We start from the raw sequence: 11,664 nt of genomic DNA, 5'->3' as shown, positions 1-11,664 counted from the left end.
CAGCACCAACATGGCTTCAAGCCCTCCACCCAGAATTGAAAGCACCTACACACACAAAAACTTGACAAAATCTTTACAAAAGCTGAACTCCGGCCGACTTTGATTTCTTATATAATTTAATGAAACCAAGCACTGATTCTCTCATTTTGCTTCTTGGAGTAGCATTCGAATTGACTCGGGGCTTGACATTTTACTGATGCTGAAAACAATGGAATGAAGACCGTCAGTTAGAAATATTTTCTTAAAAGTTAATGAATATGGTTTGTTCTGATAAACATTTTTTTTTTGCTAAATGTCTTGATAAACACCAACCTTTTTTATATATTTTATAGGTAAATATCAAATTAATTATACTCACCAAACAAGTAAATCCCCAGAAGAGGCCGTGTTTTCAGATATCCATTCAGGAGCTAGTTCCAGCAACAGTTTTAGCTGCTCTTCAATTTCTCCTGGGAATGCAGGAAAGACATTGTTCAACTTATGTTTTCATACACCAAAAGTTTAGCAAAATGGCTTACCTCTATCAGCAGTATCACAATGGCCAGTAATTATTTTGTGCATAAGCTCTTCTTTGGCAATAACAGAGCGCTTTATGGACTGGAATAGATAGTGAATCATGTTGAAGAACTTAGGTAGGCAGGCTATCGACTGTTGTAGTCTCTTAGCTGCGAGATTGCTGGATCTTGCTCCTCTCTTCCTTTCCTCTCTTTTTCCTTATCTGCAAAGATAACAAATGTTTCTTATAAATTTTACTCGTGCAATCAAATCCCAAACCACACTGTTCCATGAGCTATTAGATGTTCACTCCCAACTAGATATTTTGCTAAATAATGCCAAGAAATCTTAAAGTAAGATTGCAGGATGTATTAGTTGCCAAGACCATTAACCGATATGCGGAAAGCGCAGTTGTTGGAGAACCTTCATGTTGGTTATTATAGGATAAGAATAGTGGATGTCTCATCCTATATATTGATTTACTCTCCCTAGTTCCGTATCTAATATGAATTAGAAAAAAATCAAAACGATATTTGTGTTGGTAAGTCAACAGTAGGTGACTAAGTACTTCGAGTAGTTAGTAATGTATGCAGATGTTACTCATGTTCTAAAATGGAGAAAGCAAAGAGAATTCAGAGAAGGCTTACTGAATGCAGAAGGTTACTTTCTCTTCCTCAAGTTTCAAGGACCTGGTACGCAGTGGCCGCCTAACCTCATCTGGGCTCATGTAACATCTCTTTTGCGGCTGCAGAGTAGGTGTGACAATCATCAGCCTAGCAGGAGTTGAAGCTAGTTTTGCAGGAGTGGACTGGTTACAGCTAGATTTTGTAGGGGATCTATCTTCAGTTTCTAATGGATTTATCTCTTTGATAGGAAGCACAGGGAGGCAAAGTTTGGAACTTGGCTCGCTTACGGTTGCTTTAGATAAAAATTCATTTGGGGTTTGAGTTGGAGAAGAATTAGTATTGTCACTGTCGACAGATATGCTGGCACACAGCTCAAGTTGAAACTTCGAAGACTGAAGAGAAACCTCTGAACATGTTTAAACAACCACTTGAGGAGCTTTGCTAGTGGTTTTCCCAGAGAAGCGCTTTCGAAATGAACAAGATACATGAGATGCTACCACAGGTAGCCGGTCATCAACTGCATCAGCTAATGTCTCCACAGCCAGTTTTGACTTTTGAGTTGGAATTTGTTTGTTTGGATTGTTGTGGTTGAGCTTCCAATTTAAGAACTTCACCTCCTGAAGTCAAAGATCGCTGACGACTCATCAGATGACAAAGAGATCTGCCCTTCGATGATGTTCCATTGTATATTTTGCTTCGAGCGGTTAAAAGGCTCCGGGAGATCTTCCTCTGGAATTTCACCACCCTGAAAGCACAATAATTAAAGTCAACACAACATGATACATGAAAAAAATAGTTAGAACAATAATTAGAGCCATCCATTGAGCTTAGAACATCAAGTAAAGCTTTAAAATGGGTGGATTTATGAGAATCACGCCTGTTTTCTATGTATATCAGCATATGACATTATGTAAACCAGAGTACCAGACCCGTATGACAAAAATCAATGAAGAAAGATCCAAATTACTCGTGATCAAGTCCGAGTCAGATTGCAATTATATGATTCTTTTTCTTTCTTTTTATTAAAAAAATAGGTCTAATTGCAGTTTCTTTATATTTTTATAGCAGTTTGATACTCTGATTTCATGGACGGCCTAAGCTTTAAGTGATTCCAAGCAGGGGCTGATTGGTACAAGGTAAAATGATTTAGCTGCATAAACTTCATACCACTCCAACAAATTGATTATAATTCTCAGAAAGAAAGAAGAATTCACATTCAAGAGATGGAGAAGCTTGTTTCAATCTGGTCCAAAAACAAACCTTTGCCTGAATCTTACATATTCCCACCAGAAACAACACCCGGAACCTCATTGTTCCCACTTCCAAAGCCATCCCAGTAATCGATCTCCGTCAAAATCGAGCCGATATCGTTCAGCAGATCCTGAAAGCCGGCGAAGAGTATGGATTTTTCCAAGTTGTTAACCATGGGATTCCAGAAGATCTGATGGAACAAACCATGGATGTGCTCTACTCCGAGGATCCCAAAGAAAGTTGCAGGCTTTACACAAGCAGTGCAAACTATGCTCGGGAAAAGATTCACCATTGGCGTGACACTTTGCGTCTCCCTGTTCATCCTACAGAAGATTTCATCAAAATTTGGCCTCAAAAGCCAATTACATATAGGTAAAAGAAAATGTAAAACCCCTGAATTTTCTCTTCCCTTCTTTCATTTTCTCAGTACAAAACATCTTGCAGGGAAGAGTGGGAAAATTTTCGATTGAAGCAAAGAAACTGGGTTCCATGATCCTGGAGTTTGTTGCTGAAGGCTTGGGGATACAACTTGGATACTTTGGGGATAAATTAAGTGAATATACGGTTCTAGCAATTAACCATTACCCACCCTGTCCTGATCCGAGCTTGACTCTGGGAATATCTAAACATTGCGATCCTAAACTCTTAACCATTCTCCACCAGGGAGATGTAAACGGGCTCCAAGTCTTCAACAACGGAGAATGGATCGGTGTTGAGCCTTTGCACAATGCCATCGTGGTCAACATTGGCAACCAGCTACAGGTTCATGTATGTTTGTTGGGAGCAGCGTTAATTTACAGTTTTCTGATTGATATTGTGATGTTGGTTTGCATAGATTATCAGTAACAACAAGCTGAAGAGCGCTAAACATCGGGTAGTAACGAACTCGAATGTCGCTCGAACAACACCCGCGTTCTTCATGGCACCTTCCCTTGATAGCATTATAGAGCCGGCGAAATCTCTTACCAGTGACGGTTAGCCAGGGGTGTTCATTTTTCGGTTTTAACCGAATTAACAGACCGAATCAAATTAGTTCGATTAATTCGATCGGCCACCGAATTAATTCGGTCGGAGAATGGTTAATAATTTTTTAACATTCGGTTAACGGTTAATTTGATTCGAAATCGGTTAATTAACCAAAATTAAATTTTAATCATTAAATATATTATATATAACATATGGGCTCAACCCAAACTATTTAAAACTCAATTAATAATTTAAGAATCAATATATTTTAAATCTAAATAAATATTAATTAATTAAAAAATTCATATAAATTAATTGTAAATTTTTTTTTTGAATTAAAAAATATTCAATTTTTATATAATTTAGAAAATTTTAAAAAAAATCGATTAATTCGAAAATTAACCGAAATTTATTCGGTTAATATTTTTAAAAAAAAGTTCGGATCGATTAACGATTAAAGAAAAAAAAGTTCGATTAAGTCGATTAATGGTAATTCGGTTTCAATCGGCTACCGTTTTATAGAGTTTTTAAATACGAAGAATTCACGCACCACTACTTCCCCAATTTTGGACAAAACGACTTCGTTATGGAGCGTTTTAAATCCCAAGCTCAATCCACTATCATGATATACATTGTGTAAGAAATATGATGCAAACTTGCTCTCTATGTAACTACATTGAATACCTAATATGATGCTCGAACAATAACTGCCTTGTTCGGCTAAATTTAAACGAATGAACATGAATGTGCCTTTGTGCAAAACACGTGCTTAACTCGATAATAAAAAAAAACATCGATTTCCTCAATTTATTGCTTCTATTTTGCAATTGAATAATCATGGTTCTAGATTGGATCCAACTACGAAAATTGTTTCAATCTGGTCCAAAAGCAAACCTTTGCCTGAATCTTACATATTCCCACCAGAAACAAGACCCGGCAACTTCATTGTTCCCACTTCCAAAACCAGCCCAGTAATCGATCTCCGTCAAAATCGAGCCAATATCGTTCAGCAGGTCCTGAAAGCCAGCGAAGAGTATGGATTTTTCCAGGTAAAAAACACAGAGGTTTATTATCAATATCTTATGACCTATAACTGCTTTGATTTTGGTTCATACGTAGTGTTAAAAGGCGTGATCTTTGTAAACAGGTTATCAACCATGGGATTCCAAATGATCTGATTGAACAAAACATGGATGTGTTCAAGGAGTTCTTTGATATGCCCGCTGAGGATAAGGCCATGCTTTATTCCGAGGATCCCACAAAAAGCTGCAGGCTTTTGACAAGCGGTTTCAACAATTCTCGGGAAAAGGTCATCATTGGAGTGACAAATTGGAACACCCTTGCCATCCTGATTTACAAGATTGCATCAAACTTTGGCCTCAGAAGCCAATCGGATACAGGTAAAATGTAAAAACCCTGAATTTTCCCTTTACATAGTTCTTCTTCTTTCGTTTTCTCAGTAGAACTATGCAGGAAAGTGGTGGGAATATTTTCGATTGAAGCAAAGAAACTGGGTTCAAGGATCCTGGAGTTTGTTGCTGAAGGTTGGGTTTAGAATGTGGATACTTTAGGGATAAATTAAGTGAATCTATAAAACTATTAGTTAACCATTACCCACCCTGTCCTGACCCGAATATAACTCTGGGATTATCTAAACATTGCGACCCTAATCTGACAACCATCCTCCACCAGGGAGGTGTAAAAGGGCTCCAAGTCTTCAACGATGGCGAATCAATCAGTGTTGAGCCTTTGCACAACGCTTTAGATGTCAACATCGGAAACCTGTTACAGGTACACATCTGTCATTTCTTTAACCATGTTCAGATCCTGTTAATGTATATGATTTACGGATTCATATTTCAATGGTTGGATTACATAGATTATAAACAACAGGTTGAAGAGCGTGGAACATCGGGCTGTAACGAATTCGACTGTCGCTCGAACATCGGCTGCCTTCTTCATTACCCCATCAGATGATAGCATCATAGAGCCGGCGAAATCTCTTATTGGCGACACTTCACATTATAGAACCTGAGTTTAGAGAATATAAACTTTACTACTTCCCCAACTTTGAAAACAATGAAGTGGTTATGAATTATTTTAAATCCTGAGCTTAATCGATATCCACAGTTGTCTGGATTTTCTTGATGTGGAAGCTTTATCATTGGAATTCTGGAGGTTTTGATTTTAATAGCTCAGAGGATGAAGGTTTGTAGCTTTGAAGCGTTGATGTCTCCAGCAGTCTTCTCTTGTTGTCCTCTGGTTTTGGTTTTTTTTTTTTTTGTATAATATACTTAAATATTACTTAAATAGGTTCAAAATGGCAAGTTGGCAACAGACGTTGACAGAGGTGTTTACGTGGCAATTAAAACAATTTGTATAACTAAGGCACGGGTCCTTGTAAAGTTACGTATTCGCGACGCTAGCACCCACTTTGTTTTCTTCCATTTTGGTCACTACTTGTATATGAATTGTTTCCTTAGATTTTCATTTAACCCAATTTGATCCTTATTTTTTTAAATTTGTCTAATGCCTTAATTTGAGCATTAGCTTTAAAATATTTTATTCTAGTCATGTATTAAATTTGTAGATTAAATCCCCTAGATTTTAGAATTAATCAATTTGATCATAAAGATTAACTTCAATTCTTAATTTTTAGTTTGGTCCTAATTTCAATTTAATTTAATAAATTTATTTCTCCAATCAAATTGTGACATATGTCACAATCTTATGATTATAATTTGAATATTAACTATAATATAATATATATTTTTTATCATTAATTATAATATAATATATATTATAATTTAAATATTAAATTATTTTTAATGATTTCATATGTATATATAATAATTAAAAAATAAATATTAAAACAGTAAATTTAGTTTGAAAATATTAAAATTTTAAATCAATTATAAATATACTATTAGATTAATTTTAATGATTTAAATGTTGTCATATTCTCAATTAACTTAATAATATGAAACATTGATTATATCATATTATTTATTAACTATATTATGTCAATTATATCTCCCTAGCATCACAATAATTTCATAATTAATAAAAATTATTTGACTTCACCACGAGCACTCACCAGCATAAACCGCAAACTCATGCCTATAAAAGTACGTATAGGAGAGGAAGAAGATGATTGTGAAAGTATGTTTGAATTCATATTTCATTTGCTTAACAAATGACATATTTTCTCACATCTAGGACTTTATTTTTTGTACGTTTTACAGTTTAGTCACTCTCTTTACTCCATCAAAATCCTACCACTAGAGGTGTTCAAAATCGGGTACCCATGTTTTCGGGTATCCGAAATACCAGGTACCCGAAATTTTCAAGTATAAAAAATTTCAGCTCGTGTCCCGACACATTATATCCGAGTACCCGTATTTTTCGGGTCATGGGTACCCAGTTTATAATTTTTATTTTTATTTTTTAGAATTATATTATTTTTAAAATATATATAGAAAAATTCTAAATTTTAAATTTTAAATGTCTATAATATATAATTTACATATAAAGTATAAAAAATCAAATTACATAATTGAAAAAAAATTATTAGACTTAAAACAAAAATTATAATTAAATTTCAAATGTTTCGAAGTTAAAATAAATATTTTAAAAATTAATTTAGAATGTTAATGTGAAATAATTTAAGAAATTAAAAATTTAGAATGTTATGGTGGCAAATTTTAAGAAATTAGGAATTTAGAATGTTAGAGTGAAATAAATTGAGAATTATAAATAAAAATTTAATTTAATATATAATATATATATATATATATATATATATATATATAAACCAGGTACCAGGTATGCAAGTACCCGGTTAAACAAAATTTTGTTATATTAAATTGAAATTAGGGTCTAATTAAAAACTAAGAAATAAAGTTAATCTTGGTGATCAAATTGATTAATTCTAAAATTTAGGGGATTTAATCTACAAAATTAATACATTACTAGAATAAAAAAATAAAGTTAAAGATCAAATTAAGGCATTAGACAAATTAAAACAAAATCAAAATCAAATTGGATTAAATGAAAATCCAAGAAAACACATCATATACAAGTAGTGGCCAAAATAGAAGAAAACAAAGCAGGGTACCAGCGCCGCAAATACATAACTTTACAAGGACTCACACCCTAATTATACTAATTTTTTAACTGTCACGTAAACACCTCCATTAAACGTTAACATCGTGTGGCCATTTTGAATCCATTTAAATAGTTCAGTGGTATATTTGTCACAATTTTGAAAATATTGGTAATTTCGCGACCTAACCTATAGTTATGTGGTCATTTATGTAGTTTACCCAAATTTTAAATTATTCAACTTAACTTTTTGTTTTCATGTAACTCATAAAATATATATCATCTATAAATATAATTGTTCTAAAATGAATCTTCTCAAAAGAAAGAATATTCTTTTTTACCATTAAAATTATTTGATGAATTTAATTTAATTTATTTTAAAATATTATGCCAAATACCAATAAAAAATATGTCTATTTATACAATCAGATGATTCTTTTACGCTCAACGAGTTTCGATGGACACTATTAACGATGATCACCTTTAATTTATTTTATAAAAATTTAAATTCTAAAGAGTCAACGTATAATTATAAATTAGTTAAAAATTTAAAGGTAAATTATTAGGGTAAACTGTACCAGTGACCACCCAGTTATAACCAATTTTCATTTTGACCACAATTTTTGAATTCTTGTCAAACATGTCACCCAATTATTTAAATGCATTCAATCATGTCTCTTGCCGTTAACATTTAACTATATTCAATTTTTCAATAATATGACAACACGTGTGACAATATTATTGGAGGGTTTTTTAAATTTAATTTATGTTTAATTTATATCATTGGAGGGCTTTTTTAATTTAATTTATTTTTAATTTAAATATTTTTTCTCCAATCAGATTGTTACGTGGCACCACTTAATGAAAGGAAAATAACTTGAACAAAATGGTTTTGTGGGAAGTCAAACATGAAATTTCATGGTGGAGAAGCAACGCCTCAACCACTGCACCAACACCAATTTTTGGTTTAATATTTATAACATTCAATATGTATCTTATACCATAATGTAAGGTGGTCAAAATACTTGAACCCCACGGGTCCCTCCTTGATCCGACCCGATCAGGATGGTTTTTTTTTAATTTTCAAGGCTCGGAGCACGTTATGTAATAAAAAAATTCGGAGTGGACGTGGCCGGATTTAAGGTGAAAAATCATCGACCCGACCTGAAATGGTTATTATATATATATATATATATTATAATTAATTTTTTAAGAATTTTTATTTTTATATTATTAAAATTTATATTTAATTATTGAAAATATAAAATATAATATAAAATATATTAATTTAATAGTTTAAATATAATAAATATTTATAAATATATTATTATAAAATATATTATGTTAATTATTTTATAATATTAATATATTCGGGTCGGGTTTTTAATCTAAAAATCAAGGCGGGTTCGTGGCGGGGAAAAACATAAAATTCATTGAGGCGGAGCGGGATCGGGTTGTACATATATATTTTCGGGTCGGGTTCGGGGCAACCAAAAACCCATCCCACCCCACCCCGTGCCCATCCCTACGATAATGAAGGTCAAAAAATGAAAACAAAAATAATATATTTATATCGACCAAATTCGAATATATATATAAGGGTAAACTAATTATTTTATACCAAGACAGGTCGATTCAATATTTTTTACCTTAAACTCGGCCCGCCTCACTTCGACTCGATTCAAATATATTAATATTTTAAAATAGTTAAAATAATACATTTATAATTATTTCGACCAAATTCGAATATATATAAGGGTAAACTAATTATTTATACCAAGACAGGTCGATTCAAATTTTTACCTTAAACTCGGCCCGCCTCACTTCGACTCGATTCAAATATATTAATATTTTAAAATAGTTAAAATAATACATTTATAATTATTTATTATAATTTAAATGGTAAAAATACTATATTTTTACCTTAAACCTAATATAATTTGAATATATATAAGGGTAAATTAATATTTTATACCGGGCCAGGTCGAGTCAGTGTTTTTTACCCGATCTCGCCCCACCCTGCCCCGAACATGAATTTAAAAAAAAACGCAATGATAACAATTTAATACAAAATCGACGGATTTCGACCTGACCCAATTAAATAAGGTCATTACAGGGTGGGTGGGGTTGGGATTAAGGTAAAAATCACCGAATTGACCCAACCCGACCGATATAAAATAATTAGTTGATCCTTTTATATATATATTCGAACCTGGTTGGTTTTAATATATTATTTTGTTTTCATTTTTTTTACCTTCATTATCGTATAAGATATATATCGTATGTTGTAAATATTAAACTAAAATTGATGTTGGTGCAGTGGTTGAGGTGTTGCTTCTCCTCTATGAAGTCCCATGTTTAACTCCCCCACAAAGCCATTTTGATCCAAGTTATTTTCCTTTCATCATGTAGTGTCACGTGTTATCATCTGATGGAGAGAAAAATATTTAAATTAAATATAAATTAAATCAAAAAGGCCCTTCAATGATATTGTAACATGTGTTGTCATATTATTGGAAGATTAGATATATTAAATTAATTTAAAATTATGACAAATTTCATAGATTGTGTAGATAATAAGGACTAAATGTGTAATCATACAAATTTTATTAACTGTGACTTCAGTAAATGGCTGTCCCTTGTTCCCATATATAATGGGGTAAGGAGGAGGTAAGATAATAGGCTGCCCCCAACACCAGGTTGAGAGCAGCTTCCGTAGAAAGACCTCCGAATTATGAAATGCCCTCCGTGGGACTCGATCCCACGACCTCAAGGTTAAGAACCTTGTGCTTTACCAACTGAACTGGATAGTCATCTCTAACTGTCACTTCAGTACTTCTGTTAAATGTTAAAGGCAAGTGACCTGATTGAGGTAAACTCTACCAGTGACCACCCAACTATTGTCGCTTTTCATTTTGACCACAATTTTTGAATTATTGTTAATCAGGTCACTCAACTATTTAAATGCATTTAATTAAACTACTTGTCGCAAATATTTAATGGAGAAGTTGATGTGGTAGTTAAAATATTTGGTATAATTTCACATTTGGTCACTATTACTTATATATTATATCAATTTGGTCTTAATTTTAATAAATTAAAATGAACTTAACCCTCAAAACAAATAACATATTCCGAAATTTGGTCGGTACCACATCATAAATAAAAAATGACCACCAAAATAGTAACATCACTGAAAAAAAATCAATCAACCAAAATTATTATACGTATAATTAATGTTTCCGAGAACAAAAATTTGCACTAGATTATTACTTCATTTATATCATTTTGGTATTTCATTTATTCGTTTAATTGATTTACATATTTTCCAATTTAATTTAATGTTTTGAAATTTACTTTAATTCAATTGAAATTAGTGTAATGAAAAAATGTCCAGAGATATGCTCGCAAAGTTCCACGATTCCTGCAAATATAACTAATTCAAGTTATAGTTACTATTAACTGTTTTATACTATTTTGAATAAATTTATTGAAACAAATTTAGCTTCTAAAATTAATATAAATTACGTATTTCAATTAGGCACACAAATGGAATCAAGGAACGCGTTGATGGTAAGTTCCAGTGACACATGATACCATTTGATTTAAGGGTTAAGTTTATTTTAATTTATTAAAATTAAGACCAAATCGATAGAATATATAAGTAAAAGTGACCAATTATGTAACTATATAAAATATTTTGACTGTCACATCAACTTCTCCGTTAAATATTAACGGCAAGTGGCTTAATTGAATGTATTTAAACAGTTGAGAGACCTGATTGATAAAATTTCAAAAATGATGGTCAAAATGAAAAAGAACAATAGTTAGGTGGTCATTGATATAACTTATCATTTATTTTAAATAATTTATCATTAATTTTTTAACTAATTTATAATTATACGTTGAGAACTTTAGAATTTTAAATTTTTATAAATTAAATTAATAGTGATCATCGTTAGTGGTAATTATCGATGCTCGTCGAGCATCGTAAAATTTTTCTATACAATCAGACCTACTTTAGCAAAGCACCAATGGAATCCAAAGCAAGGTCCAAACTGATAGATTACAAAAGTTTTTAAAGTTAAAAATATTATTACATCACATCACTTCATTATTCAATCTAATATTTAGCAATTAATAATTTATTTTTCGTAGTATTTTAATTCAATGATTTGTTATTGAGTGTTGACATGAGTGGTTGAGATTTAAAAATTTAAAC

The 11,664-nt window shown here is 32.0% G+C and overlaps 3 pseudogenes; 2 read left to right on the top strand and 1 right to left on the bottom strand.

The window, feature by feature from the left end:
• Positions 1–110: 110 nt before the first annotated feature.
• LOC120153359 lies at positions 111–2,028 on the bottom strand (annotated as a pseudogene).
• A 277-nt stretch (positions 2,029–2,305) lies between these two features.
• On the top strand, positions 2,306–3,351 carry LOC120153358 (annotated as a pseudogene).
• A 573-nt stretch (positions 3,352–3,924) lies between these two features.
• LOC120153357 lies at positions 3,925–5,373 on the top strand (annotated as a pseudogene).
• Positions 5,374–11,664: the final 6,291 nt, after the last annotated feature.

Source organism: Hibiscus syriacus, unplaced genomic scaffold, assembly GCF_006381635.1.
Source record: "Hibiscus syriacus cultivar Baekdansim isolate YM2019G1 unplaced genomic scaffold, ASM638163v2 tig00111099_pilon, whole genome shotgun sequence".
NCBI lineage: Eukaryota > Viridiplantae > Streptophyta > Magnoliopsida > Malvales > Malvaceae > Hibiscus > Hibiscus syriacus.
The sequence above is the reverse complement of the archived record's forward strand: the minus strand, read 5'-3'. Positions and strand labels throughout refer to the sequence as shown.